We start from the raw sequence: 5,917 nt of genomic DNA, 5'->3' as shown, positions 1-5,917 counted from the left end.
ACAGGGCGGTGGAGCCCTCGGAGACTCAGGCTGACAAATGCCATATACCCCAATCTCTGCATTCTTGGTCCCCAAAGTGGAGTAGGAGAGAACTGAAGGCTGCACCCTACTTCTTTTTTTAAAAATCCTCACCCAAGGACATGGAGAGAGCGGGAGGGGGAGGAGAGGGGGAGGGAGAGGAAGAAGGGTGCGAGAGGGGGAGGGGGAGGGAGAGGAAGACACTGATCGCCTGCCCTACTACACTCACCCCAACTGGGGATTGAAGCTGCACCCTAGGCATGTGCCCTAACCAGAAATGAACCAGCGACCCTTCAGTGCACAGGACGATGCTTAACGAACTGAGCCACTCTGGCCGAGCTGCACCCTTCTTCTTAAAGACATTGGTCCCTTGTGCCACAGCCCTTTGGTTAGAACTAGTTAAATGGCCTCAGCTAGCTGCAAGAGGGCTGTGACATGTAATCTCCTTTGACCCCCAAAAATGGAAAACGAAAGGGGGCTTGGTGAATACATGGCATTGTGTGCCATGTGTTTAATTACTTTCGTTTAAGGGGAGCATACCTGTGATGTGCGCTAACCTTCTCCAAGGTAGAGAGAGAGCCATTTCTGTCCACTCGCCAGCAGAGGTTGGCACCAAAAAGGTGCACTGTCAGAACTTGTGGACTGAATAAATCAAACGAATGATCACCTCACTTTTTGCCTGGCTTGGGAAGCACACACTCTGAGTCATATTTAATTCCCTCACTCCCAGGCCGAACCCTTTCAAAGATCCTAATTAGATTCTTAGAAGAAATAATACCCATCAGACAAACAAATGACAGGAGGTTGCCTGTGGAGCTAAACTCCGGGCTGGGAAAATGTAATAAGAGGGTCTGTTCCTCGGGGGACTAGACAGATATGAGGGGAAAAGGTCGTGCCTATTCACAGCGGGCACAATGCCCATAGACAGTGTCCTTCAAGGACCAGCGCCCCGTTCGCTGTTAGTCTGACAAGGAAGAGAGAACACGTTTATGGAACTGTAAGGACACTCTGTTTCTGATCAATTAAGCTTCAGAGATAAATTAAGTTCTGATCAATGAAGCTCCAAATTGTTGGCAAGGGTGTTCTATAACCAGAAAGGCTGCATTATGGGAAATATGGGGAATTCCAGAACCATCTCTCTGCTGCACTTTGGCAAAGCAACGGCAGTTCACCTTGGTGCTCTGGCCTGTTTATTATCCTCTTGTGTGGATGCACTTGGGTTGTCACAGTATCATAGGGTGTCACCTGGGACCTCAGAATCATTTGAGAACAACCAGTTCAATTTGCAGATGAGGACATTGGAGACCAGACAGGTTAAACTCGGCACGGTTTAATGCCTGTCACTGAGCAGGCTGTGCACTGCGGAACTTAGAGGTTACTATTAACACAGGCTCCATGTGAAGGACGCCTCCTGGGATAGTCCTGTTTGCTTCCACGATGAACACAAAATGACCTCTAGTTGATTTGAATGAAAAATGTGTATACATTTCAAGTATCATTCAACTGAGATGAATTGAAGAAGGTTAGCATAGCTTTGTAAATTGTGATTCTCTGAATCTTGAAGAGTCCCATATTTTTATTTCCTTTTTAAAAGTCAGGATTTTATGGCAGCTAAGAGCTCAGACTCTGGAATCGGGCAGAAATGTGATCTGACTGTTAATTAGCTATGACCTTAGGCAAATCTCTTTAGCTCTCTAACATCAGGCTCCTCATTTGTAATATGAACATAATATGATGACTGGGTGGGACAATGTTAGCTACAAATTACCCATTTTCCCCACCCCAGCCTGGCTTCTTTGCCTACTCTGGATTTGTTCTAGGTAGAAATGGGCTCGCCTTAGACTGTGGATCATGATTGGGCACAAGGCAATGAATCTTGCAATCCCATTCCCTGCTTTCTGAGACTCCTTTGCAGCTAGGGGTAGCCATGTGATCTGCTCTGACCAATGGGAGTATTGCTTTCACTTTCAGGAGATTCAATTACACTTGAGTTCATTTCATTCTTTAAAGAATTAGATAGATCTTGAAGGTGGAGTCCAGTTGGGAAGAGAATCCATTTGTGCCAGTGGCCCTCTTGTATGACCTGGGACTAGCTACTTGCCTTTGGGATCTTGGTTTTCTCATGTAAAGTGAGGAGGGTTGAATGGTGCCTGGCAGATTATTTATTTATTCATATGTAGTATAGGCAGAGAGTACTCTTCAGACCTCATGCCTGGCCACCCACTGCCCAACACCCGTTCAGCTTCTCTCCAAGGGGAAGGTGCTCATTGGCTCCTTCAGAGTCTGGGACACTCCTGGGACCATGTGTCCTAGAGGAAGGGATCACTGTGTGGCAATGGCTGTAGCTCTGCTCTGCCTCCTCTTCCACTTCACAAGGCTGGGTAGGACCATGATCTAACACCTGCTTGAAATTTTATACTTTCCTTTAAATGTTGGCCACGGGATTGGGTTATATATTAAAGTTGATAAGACTCTCAGACTTATGTTCATGGTTGGGGGTGGGGGATTAGGAAAACTGTTTTAGTCTAGAGTTTAAACCAAGTGCTCTAATTTAACTTTTTTTTAGGGAGTTCTGCATTGGTGATTATTAGGCCCAAGGTCAACTTTCAATAAGTGTCCAACCCAGCTACTATTCCTTTCATATGGCTCCCTGAGGAACTTTGGGAGCAGGGTGAGTGGGAGGGAAGGTCTGAGGAGATTGACAGGGGCAAGATTCAGGCATCTCTGGATCCTAGTCTCAATAACATCAACAATATTAACAAAATCTCAATGCAAGCTAATTCCTATTAAACTTTTAACAAATATTTCACAAACACTCATTTTATGCTATGCCAGCCATCTCTGATGTTCTAAGATGCTAAAATTCTACCACATTGGTTAGGACCGACATTGAACCCCAAATTCCCATCTTCCCAATGATTTGTGGTTTCTACTCCTGAGACTGAATACCAGTGGTGGCTCCAAGGGACAGTTGGTGAAGTAAATGGTCCAAGCAGCGTTTTAGGAGGGGCTGGGGAAACTCCCATATTTCAGCACAGCCTCTTCTCCAGTGCTCTAAGCCACCTCCAGCCCATCCTTTCTCTGCAGGATGGTTTGCACTTACTGACCTCCCATTTGGTTTATTTAAGAAAATTTGTGTCTTGAGCTTCAGATCTTAACTCTGAACCCACTAATATCTAGAACAATGGGTAGCTACGTCGGTTTGATATTGGTCCTCACTGAAACGACTTTGGTTGGCAGATCTTTGATTCCACCCCCCCTCCCCCGTGATGATCTTCAAGTTGATCAATTTTAATGGAATTTGAGCCTGCAAAAGGCATTAAAATGCACTTTAAGATAAGAATGCTTTCATTCACCCTGTGTCCAGCATCCAAGACTCTGTGGGGCCAGAAATGGCATGATCAAACGTTATTTGGTGTAGCAGAAAGGGCAGGAACTGTGCTCACTGTCACACCTGGATTCAGATCCCAGCTCTGCCACTTATGAGCTGTCTGATCTGGGACAATATCTCTTAGCCTCAATTTTTTCTTGAAAAGTGGGTATTGTCTCTGTGCCTGGCTTACAGAGTTGCTGTGAAGATGGAATGAAAACATGTATTAAAGGGCAGCGCTTGGGCACACAGTAAGTGCTCAGTAAATGGAAGTGGTTATTATTAAACACTATCAAGTGGCAGCAGCCATGGTGATGGGGGCTCCATTCAGAAAGCCACACATCATCTTCAGCCCACGGCCCACAAAAACTACTGGGCAAAGATGAAAGTAAACATTACAAGACATACTTTAAGAATAACACTCTTAAATTGTATATCTCTGTTTCCTCACAGAGCTTCTAGTCTCAGAGATATTTGGATTTCAGCTTGCAGGAGGAGGTGGTGTGGGTTTTTTTAGAGTTTTTATTAAGTTTCTAATAGTGGATAGGAGTGGGGCTGGGTGAAGGAAGAGGGGTGCAGGAGGGACTCAGGGAAGGAGATGAGGTACTGGAGTCCTCCAGGTGGAATAAGGAAGAAGAATTTATGTCATGAAGACAATGCCCATTTAGTAGCCATGACACAGAAACCCCTTTTCAGAAAGATCCCATGCTTGGTTCGATGTTGTGCTGTCATTGTCATCTTGAAATTATTAATAGTTTTAATTAAGGGCCCTGAATTTTCATTTTGCACTGAGCTCTGAAAATGTACTTATGTGTCCAGTCCTGCATAAGTATAAGGGTGAGGAGTGGAAGGGGCTCAGTGTAGCTTGAGCTGCCTGCCCCTGTGGATTACCCAGTGATCATCACCTTTGAACCACGAGGTATCCCAGAATCAGCACTTTTTAATCCCCTTGAGAGGAAGGAGGACTTGGATGTGTATGGTTGTCTTTAAGAATGGGGAATCTTGCTGTCCCTGATCAAGGTGGATCTGATATAACCAGGAAGGTTTTTGGGGAGCACATGAGACTTGGTTGGAAAGTTTGTAAGGAGGACATTCTGAGAAAAGGGAAGTGTGTGGAAGGCCGCCTGCCCTGTTTATGAGAATTCCAACTTAGGGGAGACTTAGGGGAGTGTTGAAGGTGGTGCCCCTAATTATTCCCTGGCCTTTCCAAACAATATGTGCATGTGCAGACCCCCGGGTGTTTACTGGAATCCTTATGCCTAATCTTTGGGTGCCTTTGCCTTGAGGACCAATGCAAACACATGTGTCCTCCCAAAGATTACTCACCCCATTGATTGTATCTAAAGATAAAAACTGCAATAAAAGCCTAAGGAGGCAGGCAATTGGGGCTGTCTGGTTGCTATAGCCAGGCAGTCCCTTAGCCTCCCTTTCACAGCAAAAGTTCTGTCAGAATAATTCATTCATCCATGGCTTAGGGTCTGCTGGTCAGCCCTGGCAGAAGGCATTTCCCTATGAGCAGCTGTTAGGCTGGCACCTATGGTGGATTTATGCTATCAGAAGTCCGCACTGGCTGCCCTCACCCATAGGACATTTTACCCTATTATGATTTTTTTCTGCACATGGGAATAATGTAATGACTATATACTGTTTCTGCTTTCTCAGCATCCTTATTTCCTTTGCAGGAACTCCCCTTCTCTTTTCCATGAGTTTCCAGTGGGACTGCTAATCATGATGTGCTGTCCTCAGCCCATGGACACGTGACCCAGGCTGGACCAATCACAGGGCTACAACCCCCCCCCCCCCATGTCTTTGAGTGAAGCAGGGTGGCAGTTTAGGGGCTACCAAAGTTGAAACCATCTCCATCCTCTGATTGCATTGAGATGGAAATTGCAGGTCACTGAAAGACAGACTAATCAGAGTATTTCGCTCTTCCTTAATTCTCTGTGATCACAATGCAACTGTTCCTGTTGCTGCCTGAATATGGGAATCATCAATTGCTCTGATGGGCACAGATCCCTGCAGCTGTGCAGCTCACTCAGGGAGCGGGTCAGACAACACAGGGCCTGCAAACATGACCAGGAAACCACTGCAAAAGTCCAGGATATCGCCACCCTTTTTATTTCCATAGGGAAGAAATAAGGCTTATTTGTTTGTTTTATTTATATAGTTAGTTAGTTCATTGATATTTTTTGGGAGCCAATAGGTGCTTTTCTTTGAGCTTCCATAGAAACAGCTATCTAAAAAGAGAATTTAAGAGGAGATCCTTAAGACATGGAACCATGTAAGGGCTTTTCATTTTGTTTTCTTTTAAAAAACAACTTTGTAGACATATAACTTGCATACCTCAAAAGCCACTCATTTAAGTATACTATTTAATGGTTTCTAGTAATTCACCATCACCACAGTACAATTTTAGGACATTTTCATCCCCCTCCCTCAAATTTCTTGTACCTATCTGCATGCATTCTCCATGCCCACCCCCGGCCCCTGGCAACCACTAATCTACTTTTTCTCTCCATAGCTTTGCCT

This window comes from Myotis davidii, unplaced genomic scaffold (genome assembly GCF_000327345.1).
Source record: "Myotis davidii unplaced genomic scaffold, ASM32734v1 scaffold554, whole genome shotgun sequence".
NCBI lineage: Eukaryota > Metazoa > Chordata > Mammalia > Chiroptera > Vespertilionidae > Myotis > Myotis davidii.
Note: the sequence above shows the minus strand (reverse complement) of the source record.